General features: G+C 50.1%; 1 protein-coding gene across 2 annotated transcripts in view; it reads left to right on the top strand.

The window, feature by feature from the left end:
• Positions 1 to 24239, top strand: part of LOC131206123 (dnaJ homolog subfamily B member 6) — a 55033-nt gene that overhangs the window by 1991 nt on the left and 28803 nt on the right. For both annotated transcript variants that reach the window (XM_058198536.1, XM_058198535.1), the window contains exons 2-3: positions 12324 to 12363; positions 23211 to 23296. The gene's annotated coding sequence lies outside the window, so the exon portion shown is untranslated. The remainder of the gene's footprint in view (positions 1 to 12323; positions 12364 to 23210; positions 23297 to 24239) is intronic.

The following is a 24239-nucleotide window of genomic DNA, read 5'->3' as shown; positions in this document are numbered from 1 at the left end:
TCGTGTTGAGCCACACACGTACAATTTGTAATTCGTCATCAGACATATGGTACCCGTGGAATATTAAATACACCGGCGAAGAAGAACCTGCGGAATAACGACAATGATGATACCGTCGGTCCGGAGACGAGCCCACATGTGTCTGTCAGGCCAGGCAACAGCACACACCCCACGGCGGCGTGCCACAGGAAGACTTTTTATCATCCTGGTAATGTTTGCGAGTTTCTTTTCTCGTTCTTCTACTCGTGCTCTCCTCGCCCACTGCATCCGAGAGAGACTGCTGCGAACCCGACGAGCCGCAGCGTCGTCGGCGTCTTCGCGCGAAACGACGATTAAATCGATGTTTTATGGGCCTTGCGTCACCTCGCCTCCGTAGACGTTAAATCCTGCCGCATCTAGCCTAGGTCTCACCGCCACTAATCCCCCCCCGCATATCACGCTTCCGACCGATCCAACCGATCTCGCGTTCCAAGTAGAACGCAAGCAGTACGCGCGCGCGCGAAGTCACACAGTTAGAGTCAACTTTACAAAAAAGGAATAAACGATTGTTATGTAAAAGTCGGGTCGGGTGGCCGCGTCGTGTAGTGTGCCACCGGGGGAAGCAAGAAGTGGTCTGAACCTCCTACAGTCGATTTTAGACCCGCGCGCGGCCTATTCTTGATGTTCGCTAGCTCCTCCGATGGTAGGTGGTTTCTCAGGCGTGTAGAACTGGTTCGCTTCGCAGCTTTTGAAGCGGCGACTTTTTAACCACCAGCCCAGTGTCCTTCGAGAGACCCTTTAATTAAGGTGGGCGATGGGATTCAAAATTCGATTTCATCTAGGCCACGCGTGTGTTGTGCTACGTTTAGCGCTCACCGAAAAGTACCAACGTGGGCCTCTGGCCCAACCAACGGCCAGTACCAACGGCGCAATGTGTGCCTTAAAGAACGCCACAAGTGAAAGGGTGGAAACGGGAGGCCGGTCACGGAACGTTGCGCATGGGGGGCGCGTGGCAAACCCAACAACGCGCAACAACTCGCAACAACGCTTGCAGAAGAGTCCACACGGTCGGGCGGAAATCGGGGTGCGCACAATTTTACAATTCGAATTGTTAAAAATGCAACCTGAACAAATCGCGCGCGCGTTCGACCGACCGATGGACATTCGAAGCACGCAGCTAATGGACCGTGAAATGGACCTCGCGAGACATGGGCTTTGCTGCTGGCGGTTGGGGTTGCTGGTTGAGGTTCTTCTTGGTTGATCGCGGCGGACCCGGGGTGGATGAATTTCAAAAATGCCATTTGCAAACGAAGTGGACCAAAGAGCGCTTTCACGATGTTCCTCGCAGCGGCGGCGGCGGTCACGGTCTATCGATGGTCGTAATTATGTGAATATTTTAGACGGCCTGAACGCGGGCCTCCCGAGCGGCCAGAATGCTTAAATTCCAACTCCTTGTTGCTGTGCGTGCGCGATGATGGCGATCAGTATGCGCGATTGATGCATTATTTTGCGCAAGTCGATCGTACATTTTCTCGGGGTCTTTGATACCAGCTCTTTTTACTATGTTTCAACATTAATGTATTGAGACCCTCAGGGCTCCTACCACAGCCCAAGGGTTTGACTGAATGTTAGAAGTCCCATAGAAGTCCCACTGACACCGGTTGGTCTAAACTTTTGGACCGATCCCCACATCTTCGGGGCTGACTCAGCCGTCACTCTGACAGCTAGTTGGGCTTTTTGTGTTCATTGACTTCTGGCTCACTAACAGCGCCAGCCGGTCGGTCTTGTGTGGTGGCTGTGAAGAAGAGACCATTTGGCATGGCCGGTCGCTAGGTCGGTCGGTCGGCCGGCTGTGGAACCGGTTTACTACGCGGCTGCGCCTAATGACCTTAACTTTCGATTTTTTATTACCAACTTCTTCCTACTCGGCGCGCGGGTTCGCGATCGTTCGACAATACGAATTTTCGCGGCTGTCAATATGCGTGAGCCAACGAGTTTTTTCGTGTTGTGGTGAACCCGGCGTTCTGTGCAACTCATGCCGGTTGCTTTAAGCAGCAGCCCGGAGTCTCAGGATTCCGGACCAGGTCAGGGTGGGTGACTGTAGTGCTGGGGCCGTGTGAGAACGTCGTATGCGTGTTTCGGGTAAGGGTTGTGCAATTTTTCGAAGCCATCACACAGGCAGAGACTCTCTTGTGTGTTCCGTTGCGTGCCGTTCCGTTCTCTGCGGTTTTGGGTCCGATGCACAGCCAACAAACGGTCGATTTTCGATTTCGAAATTTAAAATCCGGACATCGAAATTACTGCCATCTAACATCTCTTCGAGCGCAGCACAAAAGGGAAGGACTTATGCTCATTAATACGGTCACGCACACACCCACTCGGCGTCGAGCGGAAAAGCATATTAATCGATTAGGGCCGGGCCTTTGGGAGATCGTAAAATAAAATTTGTTACGACGCGGTGGGCCTATGAAGCATATGTGACGCTCCATCGACAGGGCAAGAAATGATGGTAAATGGGATCGAAACTCTCTAGGGGTGTGTTCCGCAGGACATTTTGACTAAAACGCTGAATTTGCAGGGCAGGATAGTGAACTCGAAACTTGGGTTCTCGGTTTCACTCGGCCGCGCTCGGACTCATAAATTATGCTACCGGGCGGTGTATAGCGTAAAAAGGATAACTTTTTTGGCCCACCGGAACACAGCACCAGGGTCCTATTAAAATTGATCGCCGGAAATAAATGTTATTTGAAGTAAAGTTGGGTTGGGAAATACTGTTGAATATCAAAACAGCCGTAAGGCGCATTTGTTCGCCCTCCACTTGGACGCGCTTCATTCGTTCGAAGGAAAACAGTTGCTGTTAGTTGACCGTTCTGCGCTCAGTATCGATCAAACCAGTATCGTGTCAATTTTAGAGAAAAGCCTCTCTCAATAGTTGAACTCCTGGAGGTGTCGCCTTTTTGTGCACGGAATTGAAGGTTGAGCAATTTTTAGTTGGCAGTGCTTTGAGTTGTTCGTATTATAAATATAATTTTTTTTTTCTATTTGTATAAATAGCGATCCGCGAAAGTCTCGTCTTTGTGAGCAAAATATGGATTGTGAAAATCGATTTTATACAATCCTCATTTGGGACGAGTTTTTCATTGATAAAATATAGAAAATAAGTCAAGGTGAATAGTTCAATTGTTGATAATACAGATAGGTAAGGCCCCTACCAGCCTACGGTAGATATTTCCGTGCCAATCTTGTTCCGTGTCAAAAATGAAACTCAAAAATGTTTGACGTTACGTTAAAGATTTTCGATGCCATTCGATCACAGTCATAGGACATGAGCATCACTAAAGCAATGTAATGGAAACATAAATGACCATTTTTCCACCCAGTTCCTCGAGATCTGAAAAAGTTCTAAAAATACAAAGCCAAAATGTTCAAACTAAATCAGCCCAGACAGATGCGCCCGGTGGCGTAACGAAACACAACAAATTCGCTTTCGGCTGAATGGAATTCGTTGTCGGTCCCGTGTACAGCTCGCGAACCCGGGAAGGCAACCCCAGTGGTCCGGCAGGTGGAAAAGAGAATGCGGTCTCGGTTCCGGACTTTCTTCCGCACTCTCCCGCGGTCCCGATGCGGGTGGACACACTGGTAAAGCCAATTGTGTGATGCGACATGTCAGGGGTCGAGGTTGGTGGGAGTGCGCGCAATCGATCCGCCGACTACTACTGGTTCGCCTCTGTGTGTACATAACCTCCAAATCGGCGTTGTCAGTTGCGCGAAAAGTGATCCACTGGCTCCGGCGGAAGTGGCCCGTTTGGGGGGACCCGACCACTGGGAGCTGGTTGTTTGACAGAGAGACTGACTGTCAAGGCGGCAGAGAGACGGCACGGGCGGGACAAGGTGGAAGGTTCGCCCGGAGTGACATAACGTGTCGTACCTCCTGTGTAAAAACCTTCGTGGCCGTAGGGACGGCCCTGTGTTCCGTTTATTGATTCGGAAGAGCGAACCAGGAAACATTGGCGCTGACAGGTGATAATGGCCGGGTTCGTTCATGACGGGCGCCCCATCCGGCGGGAACCGAAATCGATTGCCGTTGACAGTGCCATTTTCCGCTCTCTCCCTCTCTCTCTTTCTGTGGGGGGTCATGTCAATGTTTCTGTTGTTATCGATTAATTCAAAATTTTGAAAATTTATGATCGAATTTGTGAAGCGCCAAAGTTTCATATAGCACAAAGTGAACATTTTTTATGGATTTATCGTGCCGACCAGGAGTAACGTGCTTCCCGGAGGCATCAGAATCAGGTCTCTTTACCCTCTCGAATGGTCACAAATCAAAGTCCTGTCCCCGTGCGGATGCGAACCTATAATTTTTCCATTTTTTCCGCTTGCGAACACGGCGCCTCAGGGTAGTTTATGGGCACACACCTCTCTTACGGGTGGTGACCCTTTTCCCAAGGTTCAGGAGAAAACAGCGGCTCCCCGTTTAAAATTAGGGGCCACAGCCGGGGGAGACCTTTGGGTAAACCTTTTTCCATTTTTCTTCCAATTCAGCCAAATGAAAATGTTTGTTAATCTCCCCGTGTGTGACGTCGGTTTGCTGAAGTTAGCTTCGCTTCTTTGTGCGATAATTTTGTAATCAATATTAACAGAAACGAAAGAAATTGATTGATCGTATAGGGTTATTTGGTTTCCTAAGTTATAGGCGCCCAATTACCAGCATACACACGCGCCTTTTTGACGCTTCTCGATTATGTAGCGGGTCCGAGGCCCTCCAGACCACAACCGGACGAGGATGGCCGACGGACGGATATGGTCAATAAAAAACGCACCACCGTCGCCACCGGGGGGATGCAAATGGCCATCAATTTTTCATTCAATTTTCCCTGTAATTTGGCGGCCTTTTGAAGGCTGCTCTCGCTGCTGCGCTGCGCTGCGCGGTTACGAAAACGTTGTAATGAGTCCGTCCGCCGATCCCAGACGTCACTGCGAAATCGTCGATGGCGGCAGTGGGACACGCATTTCAAACTGTTTGCGTCTACGTCAAAAAAATCTGTGTCATAGTTGCTGCTACCGACAGACGCAGGGACGCGGAGAGACACGCGAACTTCACGCAACATAAGTTTTTTGCCCTCTCTCTCTCTCTCTCGTGCCCGAAGTAGCGTAACAATGGTTTTTGGGGCCGCGCACAAACTATTGCGATTGGGAAACGCGCCAAACGATCGGATGAAGCCGGCCAAAGAACGGGGCCCGCAGCGAGAGGCGGCCTGGCGTGAGCATAATCGGTAGGGGGGTTCTGGTGTGCTTTATGAATGCTGCTGCCGCTGCCGCTATGGGGTTATGGTGCTATGGGGTTGAATTTAAAAGCGACTGGCATAATTTAACGGTTGAAACATTGACTTACCGCCGCGCATGGACACGGGTTTCTCTTTGATCGTTTGTGGTTGTTGCGTTGCGTCAGATAATCATTTACTGGCCACATTCTATGGAATGGATGAATCAACCGGTACCAGTAACTTTTCGTTTCATGCTGAGTGCGCGCGCCTTCGAGTCCCAGAATGGGAAGGTTCGAAGCAATTTGTGATTTCTCGCGCTCGCTCGAGTTGCATCATTGAACTTGCTGCTGGCGGTGTAGACCTTTTCTTAATGCCGCCGTTGCGTCCGCCACAGCACAAAGTAAAGGAGACTCCGGAGCTATGGGGAAGCTGTGGGTTTGTGTAGTAGAATCGCGTATGTGCCTGGGAGTAGTTTGAAACGCGCGCAGCACGTTAGTCCCACCACGTGGTGGGTATGACCGAAATTTACCTCAGGTGTGTGGGTCGTTTGAGAGGTCGCGTGGAACCGTTTACAGATTGCGTATGTTCCGTCCCGCAAGCTTGACGGCATATGGTGTGATCAATCCTTTCCGATTATGTGAAGTTTCATCAGCAAACAGAACCGTACATCTTGAACCGCGATTCACCTTGAATGTTGGTACCGGATCGAAAGGCGGATCTGGCCCGGGCGACTCACTTCGCGTTGATGCTTTTTTTTATTAGCACGCAATTAGAGCTTTGCTCCTGTGTTCATCTTTTTTTTTCTCTCGCTGAAATCGAAACACGTGCGAAGAAAGTTTGTTGTGCGGAAAATAAATTGCTTCATAACTTAATTCGGTCGAACGTGGCCCTGTCGAAGTGATTCGTTCGTTGATAAATCGCTGCGCACGCCACACCCGGCCAATAGAAAGCTCACCGCGGAGTTTCCGGAGATGATTAATGGGAATGTAAGGGAAGCAAATTGAGCCCAACCGCGCGTGGCGGACGGATCCAACTCCCAATTCCACTTCCCCGGGTGGGTACGCACTCCGTTTATCCTAATCCACAGCCCGTCTGTCCAGCTCTCTGGAGCGCGAGGGAAATGTGCAATGATTATTGAAGATTAATGTTTACGGCTTAAAAGTTTTCTATTGGACATCGTGTTTGGATATTTCTTAGGGGAACAACAAGCCCCCCACAGTCCATCCATCATCGGCCGGACGGCGGGAGGACGTGGAAATATTCCGGGCGCTTGGAAACTTTAAAAAAACATCTTTTGGTCCATTCCCTCAAATAGGTGTCAGATTTTGTCAGCCTTTTCTTAACGGTGTTTGTGTGTTTTTAAAGTGCGCGAGATGAGGATCAGAGGGGAAAACGGATTGGCTCCGGCCCAAAATTGAGACCACCCCAAAAAACCGCCCGGCCACACTGGGTGGGAAATGATAACTTACTTTTCACTACGCACAATGCCAAACACTCGCCTAGATCTCTAACCCTCTTTCAATAGCTGGTGGTAAGCTTTTCACACGAGGGGGGACGTCATAAAAAATAATGGTGACCCCTCGTTGCCACACGCCCAAGGTGAGATGGGGATCGTTTTCGTTGGTGGACGGAAGAAAAACGTATCACGTAATTCTTCCTGCTTCTCGTTTTGTTGTTGCTGGTTCTTGAGCTAAGGAAACAGCGTGTGGCGGAGATCCCTCTGCTATCTCTCGACGTGGGTTGCCCTCGTTTGCGCCCAACGCTTTACACTCTTTGCACTGTGACACATGAAAACATTAATCTTTTGGGGCCCAGATTTACCTTTGGCCCAGTGCACGATGGTCCGCCTCCCGATGTCCACGGTGTGCCACCAGAGCCCTAATTGGAGTAGTATGTCATCTGGAGAACTCTCTCAGCCTAGCACATGAATGGGAGGAGTACACAGAAATTGGGTCAGCTTTGTTTATACATGGGTTTTTTTTGGAACACATGAGGAAGACGAGAAAGCAGATGCGCTCCGCCGTTGTCGCTGCTGTTTTTAACTCTCGTGTGGCCCAGAATGCCCGACGACGGGGGCAGAATAGGCGCACTTTAAACACTGCTTCTTCCCTGATAACATGCGTCGTTTGTCTTCCTCGGTTGATGGTTTCCTTTTTTTATTTCGTCAAGTGCATCCGAAAAACTTTCTCCAAACTATCACATACCGCCCGGTGTTGCTCCATGCTGCGCTGTATGTTGACCACCGTTCGATGGGGACGTGACTGCATCCATCGAAGATATGAACGGTCTCGGACGACGTGTCCCTTGCTGTGAGCCGCGGTCCGTTTGGTCAAGGCGTGGTCGTAAATTGGACGGTATCACCATCTACGGCGGGTTTCCGTTGGTCGGTCGGGGCTTGCCGTGTGTGCGGTCCACAACGACTTTCATGTCCATGTTTTTTTTCTTTTACGACAATCGCCACGGAGAGTTTCTCCACGATCTCCCAAATAAGGCCCAGCTTCGCTCGGCTCACGTTCAAGTGCAGGTTCGCGTTGCAAGGTTCAGGTTCAGGCTTTCGGTCAACCCTTTTCGGTGACTATGATGGTCAAGAAGGTGTGCTTGGTTTGGGCTTCTCGAAACAATCCTTCTGTAATACTTATAACCCTGCACTTAATTGCAGCTTGAGTTTAACGTCTTCATTGTAGGAAAGGCAGGCAGACCACCAGTAATCTGGTCCAGGATGTCAATTTAGAACGATAAACTGCCCATCGAAGCGATTGTTTTTACAAATCTTTAAACGTTTACCGTTAATCTAATCTGTTCGGTGAAATTTGTTTGTTGGTCTTTGATCGATCGAGATAGGGGTTCTGATCGTGTCCAAGTCGCTTTATTACATCATATTGCTGCTCGCTGCCCCCCTAAGAGTGTTTTACGTGATGTTCTAATCCGGCACCGTTTGGTAGATTATGTCATGCAATAAAATTACCCCGGAACCCGGATCTGAAACCCCATCATTAGGCGCATGAAATGAGTTTGGGTGTTCCATATTACACACTCATCATCATCATGGTGGGATAATAGAAACAGATTGCGGCCAAATTTGGGTCACCCGGACGGACCCCAATGTTTCAGTTAAATTGTAGAACCTGGGCTCTGTAAAGCTCTCCAGAGTTTTTTGTGGGGTTATATTCACCTACTCCCAGAAGGTTGCTCATGTGGGGGATCGTGGCGATGTCTCACTCCGCGGTGTCCGCGGTAGGTGTTCACTTGTTCTCCTCCAGCGGTCGCTTGCAGTACCAGTCCGGTTCGGAAGTGGGAAACGCAAGTTTTGCGCCCACAGGCGACCGTGCGAGTGGCCTTCCCCACGCAAGGAACCATCTGCCGACGGCGACGACGACGACGACGATGATTGACGACAGTTTCTGAGCGCGCCCCGTAATACGTGGGAATACTCCGAGGAAGACGATGAATAATCATCCTACGAGAGCCGGTGGCTGGACTCCGGACCGGACCCGTCTGTGGTCATCGATCGCTTTTAATAAGAAACGACCATAAAAACGAAATTAAAACCGATTGCGTAATGCGCAGGTGGTTGTTGCGCAACTGGTAATGGCTGGTGGGAAGAGTGTGTTGCGCTGCAGCGACTCTTCTGCATATGTGCGCGAAGGCACACGGGAAAAGGTCAGTCACTCTCTTCTTCGGAACCTATGCTAAAGGAAAACAAGTCGAGACAGCAACCCAAAATCTGACTAATGATAGAGCACTTTTATCAACCTTCTCTCGCCCGGAGCGCCGACAGATCGACAGGGCTCCCCGGGACAGGGAATAGATTTATTACGGGTCCGAAATAAAACACCCCATATAAACTAATCCTATCGGGCGACGGCCGGCTCTGCCGTTGCTTTGAAGGTGGAAAATTAATCTGAATCTCCGGTGAAGAGGGAAACTGCTTTACTGCTGCCCCCTGACTGGCTGGCTATGGTGGCTGCGTTTGTGGTGCAATAAAAGCTCAGCAGGATCCGTGTCTCTCTCCTCGTACGTTATCGATTCGCCCAGAAGGTCGCCGGGCCATTCCAGCGGCAGAAAGATTTGGAGAAACTTTGACAACGCAGCAGCAGCAGCAGCAAGAGGTGCCTCTCGATCGCTGTCGGCGGATGTTGTTGACCAAGCTAACAAGTTAGCTCCCCGTAAACCCGGGACCGGCTGTCTCGAGGTTTCTGACAAATGTGTCCCGACATTAGGAGAAACGGTTTAACCCTGTTGAACGTGTGAAAAAGGTGAGGCTCGTGTTGGTGTGTGGTGATGATGTAGCCAGACCCGGGAAATCGACCGGGATCTGGTAAATATTGGTCCAAGAAATGTCTGGTCTCACCCCCAGGAAAAGAGGCAACTCCGACATTAGGCTCCGATTAGTAGTAGTGTTCGTACACGCGCACCAGGGGATCTTTTTTTATTAGGGGCAGGAAATTAATTAGTGGGTAAGAGGTGCGTTTGCGGTAGACAGCAAACTCTCGGTAATGAGAAGAAATCATTTCCTCTCAGTGTGTGTTGTGCCCCAAAAGCTTCTCTTGCTGTTTCGGACCTCGGACGCCCCAATTAGTGTGTATCGTAACGGGTCACTAACGATGGATCTTGGCCAGCCAGCACCCAGGCGTATGCAGGCGGCAACTCTTGAGCATGCAACCTGCTCGTCGTGTTCCCAAGATTAGAGCACTCCTCAAGGTACGCCTTCCGTGTGCAGAGATGCTTATTAAAAGTGTATTAAGACGTTAGCTGGCCTCTGGATCCTCGTAGACAGTAGCTCAGAAATCAAAGAGGCGACCATTAAAATTAAAATTCCGATTTGGAAGCCCCGGTGCCAGGAGAAAGACAGTGAAACTATAGCTGGCGATAAAATGCGCCGACAAAGCAGGAGCCGCGGAGGTTTGCTTGATAAAACCGTCGAGTCCGCCCATCCTTTTCCGTGGAAAGTGAAAGGTAATACACACCCGTGCCGTGCCCATCGTGCCCAGGCATCGCCATCGCCCGAGGGGAGCGACGATAAGCTGATTTCGAAATTCAAATTTATACGAACCCCCCGCTGCTGCTGCTGCTGCTTCTCTGTTGATATCCGATGATATTTTTACGACGTCCTCGCAATCGCGGAAATATCGCGCGGAGTGACCATGGCGATGTTTCGGTTTCTCATTTACAAAACAAACTTTGCCAACTCTCGCTTTCGTCGCCCGGTGTTTGGTGGGAACAGCATCCATTCAGTAATGTTCCGTCTTTTCACATCGACCGATTTCCATGGCGGCGGCGGCGGCGCTATGACCGCGAGTTGCTTCAGTTACACACTCGACAACACACTCGTGGCGTAGCTAATTTGTTTGTATCTCATCTTCCCTGTCGAGATTGTTTGCCCAAGACGTCGTTCTTCTGCACCTTCGAAGGACGCTTGGAGTGTGGAGTTGGATCGGCTGCCTCGGAAGCGATTTTTTCTTGGAAGTCCAAGCACACCACCCCAGAGCAGAGGAGGCCCCATTGACGAAGGGGAGCGCTAAAGAGTTCTCTAAGCAGCCCGTCACGGTCTCGGGGTGGTGCTTCGCCGACCAATCAGCGGCGCTAAAATTGGTCGCAACAGTTGAAGAAACCTCAAGCGGCGATTGAGCTTTGGGTAGAGTAGAGCGACGAAGCAGCAGAGTGCGACAAGAGAGTTCCGAGATCGAAGCGATACGAAGTTACGAGTAGACGCTTGAAATTGATACGATTTGAGGTATGGGCTTTTGGGAAAATGAGTTAAAGTTTGGCACTGAGAACGTCCGAAGAGGCATTATCATAGGCCTTTCGATTCAAATGTCCTAGCCCTGTTAAATAGATTTTTTTTACAGGACAATATCAACCTAACATCAGTCAAAAGGGCATTGAAACCATCAGTAGGATTTTGCCAGCAGGTATCGATTTGAGTCGAAAGTGCTAGAGGAACTTCGATTAGAACTCGGTTCGTTCTTGCCGCACCGTTTGCTCGATCAGCCGCCTGATGTTTTCCTTGTAGATAATTGTTGTAGCTTCGAATCTTTCAAGAACACGCGACGCGGTCGGCCGATGGGAGAGAAGTGCAAACAGTTTACAGCAAATTAATTCAGCTTCTTGCCTCCATTAATGCGCCACCCCGCCGCCGCCAAGGAGGTTCCCTTTTTTCTTGGAGACCTGATCCTCAAGGTCTCCGGTATCGTCCACACCCGGCGGTTGCATCGTTTGGCGCGGGGAGCAAGATCGTGAAAAGTTGATTGCTGAAAATTCGCAGAGCACAGCATTTTCCGAGCAACAACAGTGCCAATGTTTACCAGATGGCCGCCGCCGATCGTCGTCACCCGGTCGGTCGAGACTGTTGACATAAACCTTGATCGTCGCATTTCAGCAACCGCTGCTGCTCCCCGTGGCCGGCCGTTGCTCGACTCGATACTGTGTTGTTCTCACGCTCACAGCCGATGGTGGCGGTCATTAGTGGGTAAATCACCTTCTCGTTGAGCAGTATTTTCGTTTCTCGGTTCTGTTCGGTAAACTAAAACCTAAAACTGCCCTCTGGGAAGAGCAGCTCTTGGTCTGAGCGCTACAGCTAAAATCGTTTGTTTGAAAATATTGGCATTTGAATGTTGTTGAAGCAATCGTTAGAATGACGTTTATGTTTATGACGTTCGGCCATAGCAACCTTTGGACTACCGTCGATCTAGCAATCTCTCTCTCTCTCTGAGGGCCTCCACTATCCTAGTAGCCATTGGAATGAAAATACCGCGCACATTTTGCTGTGTCAATTCCAGCAAGCGCCCACAGTGACTTTTCCAAATCTCTCCGCTCCGTTTGAATCGCGTACTATTTACATTCTCGGCAATCATTTGTGTAGAAACAGGTCAGTTTCATTCGTGAGCACACTTACATTTCCCCCCATCAGCTTTCCTGAATGCCAACTCATTCCGCCCGATTATTTGCCTCCAATTTCCCGCATAAACTCCCGATTGTGATCGATCGTGCGTGACACATCGTGCGCGCACAGCGAACGTGTAACGAAATTTTAACTAATTATTTACTCTAACATCTTTCTCCGGTTTCTTCTTTCTACAGGCTCAGCGCACCACTCGGAGGAGAGGCCCGAAAAAAGCAGGTTAGTTTCGATTGAGGGTGCGTCACCTGCAGGCAGAGTTTAGTGGTGTGCCCTAGATTTGACCGAAACCTACTAACCACGTTTCCGGCGGGCCCCTTCCGGAAGTAGAAATCACGAACCTCGTTCATGATAATGTCACGCAATGTGTTGTGGGGACCGCGTACCGTTAATGGCGACGACTAGGACGCCAGCCGTTCCGTGGGAGTGCGGGTCCACTTGATCGGTTCTATCGAAACGTCGATTTGGGACACACTTAATTTGCAATGATTTGTCGGTAATTTGAGGTTAGTTTATCGTCGTTGTCGTTTCTCTTTGTAGCCCGCTCGGGGAGTTATTTTGCGAAGCGGACTCTCTGTCCGCCGATAGATGGAGCGAGCCCACAAATGGACACAAATGGTTGTTTCGCTTTCCCGCGAGTTCGCATTCCGAATTCCCGCCGTATCAGGTTAATCGATTGGCGGTCGCTATGGAGTTCAAACAGATAGAGCGAGGGAAATGTGCGTGAAATTGTGTTTTCTTTCACATCCCGCCGCCGCCGCCTCGGGGATAACACCACTTGTGGAAATGTGGGACTGCGTACAAGAAAGGGGCAAAAAATCTCTGGTCTAGGTAGGTCCACATGGCGCACTGGGGCTGCGGCTTGGATCAATCAACGTTCCAGGTCCCCAGGTCGGTGTGCAATCTCTTGAGCTGAGCAGTTCGTTTTTGTAGAAGAACCGTTTTTTATCAAATCAACTCTATCCAATTTGCTTTCAACTTGGGCATGGATGGAGCATACCTTTAGTGGTCCTCGTCCTCCCCGTCGTGTCGTTGGGTGGATCTATTACGGGTTGGCGAGATTCGCCTCCGCTCGCTCCGGCCGGTGTGGAACCAATGATAATCGATTGGTCGACGTGAAGTGACAGAAGTTGGCCGCCACCAACCGTGACACCCTGTGGAGAGTGACATTGTGGGTTTGTCCAATAAGGGTTGTGTGGGTGGGTTGCGGACCGCGATGGTTCCCGTGGTTAGAGCAAAACGAGGAAGTAATTTTGAATCTGATGCGCCTTTGGTCAAGTGTCACCCGCGTGTGTCACCGTTAAATGCAGCCATCCGCCATTAGAGGTCAGTTTCGGGGCACCTTGATTTGCTGTGCTTCTTTGCCTCTACTTTGTTGCCATGCTGCAATTACCATTTTTTTCGATTGCTAAATTGTGCGTTGCCTGGCCCATCCGCCCGCAAATGCAATAATGTAACTGCACGCAGTCCTCTGCAGTTGGTCCCACTAGATACACCACTTTGTCACAAGAGGCTCTAGGTTCTAGTTGTTCCAATAAAAGTTTCCCTTCTATGGTGGCTCTCGGGGTTGCCTCGCCAAACATTACATCAAGTCTTCCGCACTTGAAAACTCCGTTTTCCGTTACTTGGGTCGGTTAACCCATTGGGTTACACGAACCGAACGTTGCGACTTCCCATTCCCAATCATGTATGTAAGTGAGAGGGAGAGAGGTAGCTTGTCACAAGAATGTTGGCGCCGAACCCGTAAGTACACTCTGTCGTAACAAGTAATCAGCTGCCTCGCCTGGGGTCCCCGGACCGATTGAGCTTTTACCATGGCATGGTGGTCTAGTATTGCACAACTATGTTTCGCCCCGGGGCATATGGAGCATACTGCTCTGCACTGCCGGGGAGAGCATGACTAGTAATTGTGTACTCAACTTTTGCGTGTGTCTGGAGCACCGGGCAGGAAACTTTGTTCGAAAGTAACATTTTTATTAGATTATACAGCCGCTGTTGTTCGGTGGCCCTCTTTGTCTAGGCACAATCCTTAATGGACTAGTTTCTTGAATCGCTCTAAGTGGCTTCAAAATCGTCTCCTATTAAAGTGCTAATTTCAACGATCGTTTTGTGCGAAAAGTTAACACCCAAATACACGTGTTAATGCTTGTTATTACTGCGAGTTCCAAGAAGACCTTCCTAAACATCCCATTAGCTCATGGTTGGGCTATTAAAATTACCGAACTCTCGTCCTATTAGGTAAGAGAACGCACCAAAATTGCTGCTACCACCCAGCCTAAGGTTTCGTCATACATTTTCGGTTTCGTTTGGCACGTGGTGGTGGCCAATCGTGGCAAAAAGCAACGGGCACCGCTCCAGATTCGAATCTCCAAATTAGGGTCCGGTACGCGGCGTGTGATCTCGTCGTCGCGGTGAAAAGGGAAGTGAAGGAGAAATTATGATGTTGGTAAGGCGTCGCGTGGTCAGACTCCGGTCCGGTTGGTCCGTTGGCGGTGGTGTCTGCTGAAATATCGAGATCGAGATTCAATCAGTGGCGCGCGCGTTTCCCGCGTCAGTCATGAGCCCAATTTTAATGATCATCTCCCCCTGGAGTCGCGTACACACCACCGCGCCTTATGCTGCTCTGCTGTGGTCTTAAAAGCTTAAAATTAATGCTGTTTCGCGGTGGTCACTTCCTCCTAGCCGGGCCTGGCCGTCATAACGAATTATAGTCATTATGATGCGCGGTTGAGGCCAATTTCTTCTCGTGGCACACGTGCCCGCGTGGTGTGTGCCTTCTATTTTCTCCCATTTCACGCGGGGAACCAGCAGATTAGCCATTGATCTTTTCATTTCGATAATTGTTCAACAGACGGTGATGGTGGAGCAGCCGCCCCGGTAGCAGAGATCGATTGAATGACATAAAGCTAAATTATGTTGGTAATAAAATTATATCGCGCGCGGCGCGCTCCCCATAAGGGAAATGTGTAATTTTGTGTATCGCGCCTCTAATGCGTTGGACTTTTGTTGGAACCGCTCCCGATTGGGTCCGGCGATTGCATAGGTCCGTTTTGAGAATGTGACAACCACATAAAGGCTTTTCTTTGCGCAAACGAAAAAATGTATCTCCAATAAATCCTCCAATTGTGCAGAAGAAGTCTGCCGGGCGCTGTGCTTCCCTTTTACGATCGCAGATCGTACGGTCGACATTGAACTCAGGCACCATTCGCGCGAAGAAGTGTCTACGTCTTACGCGGATCACTATGAGTCACTCACATTAATCTCGCGCGCGGTGACGGAAACCGCACGGGAAATGTGTGTTCGGTTGGCGTTGTTGGTGTGTGTCGGGGGTGCCTCCGGATAGGACAACACCCCCACAAGTGATGGGGCCCGAAACCCAACACCAAGAGACTAAAAGTCGGAACACATGCTCGCTTAAGGGGGAATTCTCATCCTTGTCCGGTCACTTACGCAGTTCACTTGCTAGTTTAAGAGAAGAAAAGATGATCTTCAGAAGGTGGTTGTTCTACCCTCAGACAAGGCAAATCCGCATCTGCATTTCCTGACGACACGAAACCTGTTTCTCTTGTGCACCGAGGGATGCCCTCGGTTTATCCGATTCTGCATTCAGCAAGAGCTAGTCATCAGCACCACCACTCGACTATCGTGACGATCTCTTCTCTGACGGGGATGCGATTGTTGGTCTAGAACTTACTCTCCACGCAGAGGCTCTCCTTCTAAGCATATGGAGCGATGGTCAATGGCCCCGGTGACACCAAATTGACGTGTGGCCCTGAATCATCCGGCGGCCCCCCGGGAGAAAGAGTTCCGCGTGGGAGTGCGATACTCCAACGATTTACCGACCCCTCCCCCCAGCTCTGCCATCAGTCGGGAGAGTCTGTGTCGGGTCGCCGCATTATTGATGATCGCTGCCGGCGGCGGGTGTCGCCGTCAGGTTCCTCCCTTTTTTTGTCTGCCACCACAGGCGGTGCGGCGGCCATTATTGCAACGAATTTAAACTTTTCAATTAGTTGAGTGAGGGGAGGCGTTCGCTCACATGGCACGGTAGAAGGACGCGGTGACGTGTCGGGTGGCAGTGACCGCTTGGGTTGAACTGGACGAAAAAGGAGCACCATCATTGAGTATTTGAACTTCCGATATTTTCGCGGGTTGTCGCGGGTTGTTGGATCTATGCCGCCCGAGGTCGGCTGACCGAGCTCCTCTCTCGCCCACGTCAGCTGTCTTTTGGTGGTCACGGACATCGATTGCAGGTGTGTGAGACGGCATCGCGTTACAAGTGACAATTCCGTCGACGTGGACCACAAGTCTAGACGTGAGTGACTAGCGACAGAAAAGGATGTGTTGGTGCGCGTGATCAGTTTGACGCTGATCTAGTTCGCGTTAGTCCAGGTTGCTAGAGAAAGTGTTTTATTACCCACCCGGGGCACGTCTAGTTCATTATTTCGATTAAATCAGAAAACATCGTTCCGTTCGTCCTCTCTCTCTCTCTCTCTCTGAGGTGATGTGTGAGTCGGTCGTGTGTGCATAAATAAAAGCATGTTCTCTGGGTTTGTTGCTAGTCTCTGCTCATTCCGTGTTCATTGTCCCGCCCCACGTGATGCAAATATAACGGATGCCGCGCCGGATGGTGATGTGTCTACATATTTATGACCGATGTTAATGGCGACGGCGCCCACACCACAGATGGGTCCACAATGATTCTAATGTTTCGTTTACTCATGGAACACGCGGTACCTGCAACGTATGTTTTTTGTATGCCCGAGAAGCGACTGTGTCCCGAAAGCTCTTTTGCTTTATTAACGGATACGGCCATGGCAAGCGCAACTCTCTGTCGGATGCATCCATAATGCGCGATGAGCCACACTTCATAGGGTGTGCAGATTTGATGACAATTAGCATTTTGAAAGATGATACACATCCTTTTCCGGTGAGTGGATGAGTTTGAGTGCTCCGCAATTATTAATCGATTCATAAACTGATATTCGTTTTGCGTTCTCTTTCATTGTAGCATTCGAGTATGTATCGCAAAAAACCACTGCCGGCCAGGACCGGAAATTAATGATGTTCTCATGCATGCAGAATTCGGTTGAGGGCGCCCTAGCGTTACACTGCAGGACGAGAGATGCATAATGCATATTTGCCTGCCAACCAGCCTTATGATGGTCGGCTGCTCCGTTTCCTGTGCCCGGGTTTACAAGAGTCCGGGCCTCCTCTGAGCTCTTGGTCCTTAACTTGGCGATAAAATCGGCTCACCGATGATTGCCGTTGCGAGCACAGAGATCCGATCGATAACACAATGTTGTGACTTGGCGGGGTGGTACACTGGCGCGCTGAGGCTTGTTATAGCTTCCGACAGCAAACTGAGGTTTCATGTAACTGACAACGCCGAGATGCTTATCGTCTCGCTGCACTGTCGCCGTCGAGGAGACTTACGTGTGCGTACCCCCCGGAGACCTGTTTCTGTCGTTGACTGACTGGCTGGTCCAGTAGAGGGAGGTTGCGTTGCATGATTGATTCCTCTACGTCCATATGTTGCTCCAACTCATTTACGCATCATGTTACATGCGCCCTGCAGGCTCTAGAGATAGGCGGGAACTGGGAAAAGAAGGCGTTGGAGTAAATTGCAGCAAATTACGGCACCAACAGTCAATGGCCTCAGTGTTCTCTGAAGTGTAGGCTCTCGTCGGCTCTTACATGACCAGCCAGTGGCTTCGTCACCGTTGCCGTCGTTGTAGGTCATGTTTGCGCTTTGCATCGACTTGGCTTCGTTACCTCCGTTTGGCGTTGGCGATAAACGTCTTAAAACGGATCGGTAAATAAGTGGTCGATTTTTCATAAACGCCATTTTATGCTGAAAACAACGAAAAAAGTATTGTGAATTGAAGTGAGAAGCCAAGCCGCGAGTTTTTGGACAAAGTGCCAAACCGTACAGCCTCCGGGAGTCCAACCGACGGATCTGTCAGCTCCAACTACGGTTCGCTTCACAACCAAACCATTATCTGGCACCGGTTTCGGTTTCTTCGCTCGGCCAATTCTGCTGGCCGTGCGTGGTTTTTGTGGTTTGTCTGGGCTCGCCCGAGCGAGATCCGTTCTAGAACTCTTCGTGTTTCGGTTCGCCCGCGGCCGAGCTCGGGAGCGATGGGTAATTTGAAACTAATTTGCTTTTCCGTTTGTTTTGTGGGGAGCTATCGATCGATGCCGCATCGATCGGCGCTATCATTATCACGCCGCGCTTCAAGAGTCGAGTAGTAGCCGCCTGTAGGGGGGCACCGCCGCGGCGGTTGTGGTGGTAGCGATCCTTTTGCTAAAATAAATGTCCAGCAGCGCTAATAAGAGCACGTAGCGAGAAGCTGATAGCTGGGAGTGCTGGGCGTGGTGCGTAGATAGCTCCTGAAGTTACACACCTTACCGGTGGCCGGATGAAGATCAACTACCACCAGTGGGGGGATATCACTTTTTTATCGCCCGCCGAGATTTCCATCATTTTATGGTGGTTGCGTCCAATTGCTGCCCCGAGTCGCTTTCTCCCATGCGATCTCCTTCGGTCGTGGGTCCGTTTTTGCGCCCCGCGATCTGATTAAATTGGATTCTGGTTTTGCGTGATTGGACACCCCGCTTGCTACACAGAGAAGACCCACCGTCGTCCGTTGATCCTTACTCCTCTGGTGCGTTGTAAAGTCCGGTGGCTCCTCACACAAACCCAGTCCATGCACTAGTAGCGGCAATGGCACATTTTCTCCGGATCGTGAGATGCCATCAAAGTTCTTCGGGTGACCGTGGAGGCTTTCCGTGTGCTTACTTTGGCCGGTGACAGGGCGGTATGCGAGATCGAATGGTGCCGATAGGTGAATGAGTTGTTTGCAGAAGCAAACAGCGCACCTCCCAGGAAAGGGTGCCCCCAGAGCGGATGCAGCTCGTTGTGGGGAGTTGGTTGTTAGCTGCAAGCGGTGTGCAAGATGATTGCTTTTTCTGTGCACCTCGGAGTGGTGGTGGTGGAGTCTTAGTACACCGCCTCGGGCACCGACGTCGAATGAATCATCGAAGTGTGACTGACGTTGCCTGGGGCGGGCAAGACACCAAGTGCAGAGTCAGTCTGCGATATCGATCTCCGGGAGTTGCTCCGAGCTCGTCAGTGTGGAAAAAGAGGTAATACATCTTCGGCTGTGGCTGGTCAATTATTTCTTAGTCGTCTGGCCTCCCCACTATGCGCAATCTGTGGAAGACGTGAAGGTTTTACTAAAGTTTGTGGTCCACCTTTAAATTGGTTTTTAGGGGTGACAGAGCTAGCAGTGATCTACATTTTTGCACGATCCTCACCATCGAGTTGCAGCATGTAGCTCGGGTCCAGTGTCCAACAACACCCCATCCGAGTAACGAACCGAAGACCGAATCACGCGGCGCGGCAGCGGCTCGGGAAAATCCGTTTGGATGTTAGATTTTAATTGGATTGTTATTAATTTACTTCTCCCAGCAACCAAACAGGGGTCGGAAGAGCCTTTTTAGCGCTGCAAACCCACTGCTCCCTGGTTGTAAACGAGATGCATTCTGGCATTAGGCTGCTGGGGAACGTTAGGTCCGAGAGACTGCAGAGAGCGGTCGGGAACTCTGGCGGCAGCAGCTGCACACTCAACATTAAGTTTCATTAAACAAATTTAGTGGCCCTGCTGCTGCACGGTGCCACATAGTGTGTGGGGTGGCCGTTATAGGGAGCAGGACCACAAGGAAGTAACTGGTTTGAGTGTGTGACTCGCGCTCACTGGAAGCCAATTTGGAGATAATTCAATTGTCGTCCGTCCGTCCGGACCTGGGGACGCCAAAGTGTCCCGACAGTATCTCGTAGTTGATAAACGTTAATTAATCGTTTACGGACTGGCTGGCGGTGTGGTGCCCATTGGCCCGGCGTCCAAGAACTGTGCGCTTCGGCGCATTGCGGATGCAGGAGAGAGGATCTACTGCTGTCACAATTAATTATCGTGTACCCCGTTATCTGGGTGCCAACATCTATCGCGCAGTGCTGATTGATTGTAGAAGTAATTGAAAGTTTGCCGGACTCCAGTAACTCCGGGGCAAGGTCCGACGAAGTGTAGTTTAATGACACCGATTTGGGGTCCTTTCGCCCGTGCTCACGTTGCGTTACCCGGTGACCGCGTTGGAGGTCCTCCAGTGATTAGGGGTTTCCCCTTTAACCGACCATCAATCAGTTGACCTCAATCACATCCGAAGTACTAGAACTAGAACTAGGTTCAGCATGGGTTCCACCCGATCTAGGTTTCTTCTCTCGCTCCACTCCGCTTAGTTTTGGTGTTACTAGGTTGTGGGTCTTGAAGAGATTGAATTAACGTCAGTCCCCATCGGAATTACTGCGTCCCTTCGGCCCTTTCGTGGTTTTCTTTCTGGCCACAAGCCCTGTCCCGTGAATTTTTTGGTTGATCCAACAAAGTTGCGTGCTTCAAACATTTGGACCAAGCCCGATCCGACCTAGTCTCCGTCTAAATAGTTCCCCATTTGTACACAGCGGAGAGTTCACTCTGTCTCTCTCACCTGACACGCGCCGTCTTGCGTGTTTCGACCCGCTTTTGACTGATTTACTTTTTTCCTACGTTGTTGGGGCCGCTGGCCCGAAGTGGTGTATGTTTTATAAACACACGGCAGCCACACCGGCAAAACATGCCACAACACACCACCGTCAGGCTCTGGTTCGGTGGGTGGTGGTGCCTCTACAAACGGGGTGTAGTGAAGTGAGTGTTACACACTTTGGCGCCCGCGAGGTGAAAATTATTTTTACTTCAACTTCGCGATACGCGGCGTTCTATTAATATGACGCGTCCGATCGGGGTGGGGTTTTGTAGGTGGCGATGAGGGCCACGCTCAGTGAACAACGTGACCCCAGGGCGACGTATCGTTGTGTGCGAGTGGGGGGCCACTGTTCGACCAGTCCGCGAGCGGTTATCGATGGCTGGTTGTAATGAGGCTCTCTGGCGGTTGAGGTCAAGCTGTGGGTAGTGTTACAACAACCCCCCAAGGGGGGGGTTGCCGTTACGTGCGAAACCCGCGTTCGGTTGCATAAATCAAAAATATAATCCAATTTTGATGAGGGCGCTAATAAGTGCTGCTTCCGTCGTGTCGTAAGTGCTCTATCGCGAAATACCGACATTTTTTAAAAATATTATTTTCAGCTTTGGACTTCATTTTCCAACTGTTATTGTTAAGGTACAAGCCAATCTTTCCAATTAATTCAATTTCGTAGCATGACGTCTGTTTTCTTCGCTTGCGCCTTGGGCGCAAGTGTTCATCTTTGTTTACTTTCAATATTTACCAACCTTAACCTGAATGCCATGTAGAGATCTCTACAGCATCTCACAGATTACTACTTCAATGTGTATTGACAATACGTCGGCGCGAACCATATGACAATCAGTCATAGTTTGCAATATTTATCCTCTACGAAATCGCGTCGGACTCGGTCTCGCAGATTTGTCTTAAAAATAGCCTAATAGAGCCCTTAAATCTTGGCCACGCCTGTGGCGCTAGGCGAGCAGATCGCATCAGCGTTAGTGAGCGGAACAGATTGTATCGGGACACCCGAGTGGGGAGTTCTTCTCAACTTTGTTAGCGGGGTCGTTTCCCAAGAATCAAATTCCGCTTCCGTCGCGTTCACGTTGGGGAGCATAAAAGATGTAAATTATTGCCTTCCGGGGGCACCACATCCAGAAACCTCTCGCCTCGACACCCGGGGGCACCCTTTGCACCAGGAAAGGCCCTCGTTCGCGCGGGCGCACGCGTTCCGTCACACCCCGCATCGACATTCATACATATTTAACAACCGAAAACGTGGATCATAAATTGAAAATTATTCATGTACTTTCCGCGGTGCGCCTCTCGTTCGCGCGAAGAAGTGATGAGAAAACTTCGTTTTGGGGACCATTTTTACAAAATGTGACTCCAGGCGCGCGAAGAATTGTCGTGCCACCGGCCGCCCGGCTTGCGGATGTGGGGTCTCAGCGTGAGGGGAGGCTCTCAGGATCGAGAGTAGCAGGGGCGCACTGTGGGGAAGTAACTGAATCTGCCAAATCTTTGTTGGTCTGGAGTTTCCGTGGGAAACGAAACGTTTTTCTCAGCGATTCGGGGTATTCCAACATGTGTCGACCGACGGACCGTGAAGGAGACAGAGGAAAGTCTCCACAAAATGCCGTGGAGTCAACGACCCCAACGACGAGCCTCGAGGCGCGCGAGAGCATGATTTATGCGCGTAACAATAACCAGAATAGTTATCTGCCACTCTTCAGTTCGTCGATATTCTTTCCTCGTTGGTGTGGTTAGACTTTATTGTACACCGGAGAATGTACACCTCCCAGCGTGTCAGAAAAGAAGGCATAATTTACTTTGTTTTCTTTTCAGTCTAGACGTCCTGGCCGCCGCGTCCGGCTGTCTGTCTGCCTGTGGTTTTTCTAGTGATAGCCGTTGGCCATTCCGGAAGAAAGAAAGAACATCTTCTCACTTCCATTTCTCGAACTCGAACCACACATGTCATCGACGCGATCGCGCTGCCTGAACAAGTGACCACAACTCAATGCACCTTTCTTCTTGGAGGACCTTGCCTCTGCTCCAAAGGAAAATAATAAAACTTATGCTCTCGTCGTGACTGTCCGTGTACGGTCTAGATGGTCGAAGGGAAAAAACCAAGCACAGGGACAAAGAGTTTCCGTCGAACACCGCATTTCTGTTGTTGTTTTTAATGTTGGCTCCTTCGTCGCGCGCCGCAACATTACTCTCTGGAGCTAGAGTCAATAAATAAATCTACTCCAGACGACGGAAAACAAAAAGCCGACGGCCGACGTCGGGGAAAACAATAAACTGCTTTGAACATGTCCGGGCTACGGAAAGTGTGAATGGATCTTCCTGGGCGTGCGCAAATGTTGACTGTTTATTAAATAGAAAGGGATGTTTTTCTTTACTGTTTGCCCAACGATGCAGCTCCCTCTTGGTTACTTTACCTTTTAATAATAAAACGCCAATGAAATAATCATTTCCAAACACAATCTAATTTGATTTGTTTCTTTTCGTTACAGGCGAACGATACTCTCTTTAGGCTGAAGCGGCCGGACTCCTTGGAGGCCCCCGGGAGGGGCACTAGAGTTAGTTGTTGACTTAAAAGGTAAGGCATTGAGGAATTTGCAGGATTTGTTGCACTGAATGTTTGTTTCTTGTGGAAACTATCCATAAAGTTTCGCCGCCCTGATAATGAATGATTGATTGATCCGGCGAAGCACCGGTAATCGGGTGAATCAACTCCTCGATTCAAGGCTGCTGATTCGAGGCCTAAATTGTGATGCTTGCTGCGAAAATGAGCATAATTTTGTTTGGAACCTCTGAAAACGGCTCAGTGTGTGATAAGAAAATAATGGCGCCGCATCTTGTCGATTTCCCTCGATCTCGATTCAAATTTTTGGCCGTTGGAAAAAAAAACACAGATACGAGATAGAGTCGCGCACAGCATGGGCACCACCGTGCGGTTTAACCTAGAAATGCGGTGAAATAAAAAGTGAACAACAATAATATCCGCACACTCACTCAGCGCTAATACGCGACGGATGGCTAATAACGGAGCAATTAATGTAATTTCAACCCGCGCATCGCACGGCGGGAACACAGTACGGGGTAGCGCATAATTTGCATATAATAGGGCGGCGCTGTATCGTGCCACGGCGGCCCTTCGTTATTAAATGTCACGGAACACGCAATGACTACCACCGGAGAACCATCGGCCAGAGAAAGTGCGAAAACACCGAGACCAAGAGGGATGTTGGTCGCGCGTTTTGCTCCCCGTGCTCCAGGTGTTGGGTGGCGATGTTTTGCGCATGCCATCTTTTAAAGTAACTGTCATTTTCTCTAACATACAAGAGCGCACGAGCCGATGGGTGCTCTGGGATCAATGTTTCGTTCCGAGAAATTCGTGGAATTTGTGTCAAATGCATTTCACGTGTGACTCGTGCCCGGTAGTATTGTTGAGAAGCAGTAGCGCAGCCCTGGAATGGAATGTTGTGGTGATGGCAGCTGGCAGATTGAGCATAAATTCGCTTACATTAACTGCGTGGTCA

The sequence above is a fragment of the Anopheles bellator genome, chromosome 1 (genome assembly GCF_943735745.2).
Source record: "Anopheles bellator chromosome 1, idAnoBellAS_SP24_06.2, whole genome shotgun sequence".
Lineage (NCBI taxonomy): Eukaryota > Metazoa > Arthropoda > Insecta > Diptera > Culicidae > Anopheles > Anopheles bellator.
Note: the sequence above shows the minus strand (reverse complement) of the source record. Positions and strands in the feature narration are given on the sequence as shown.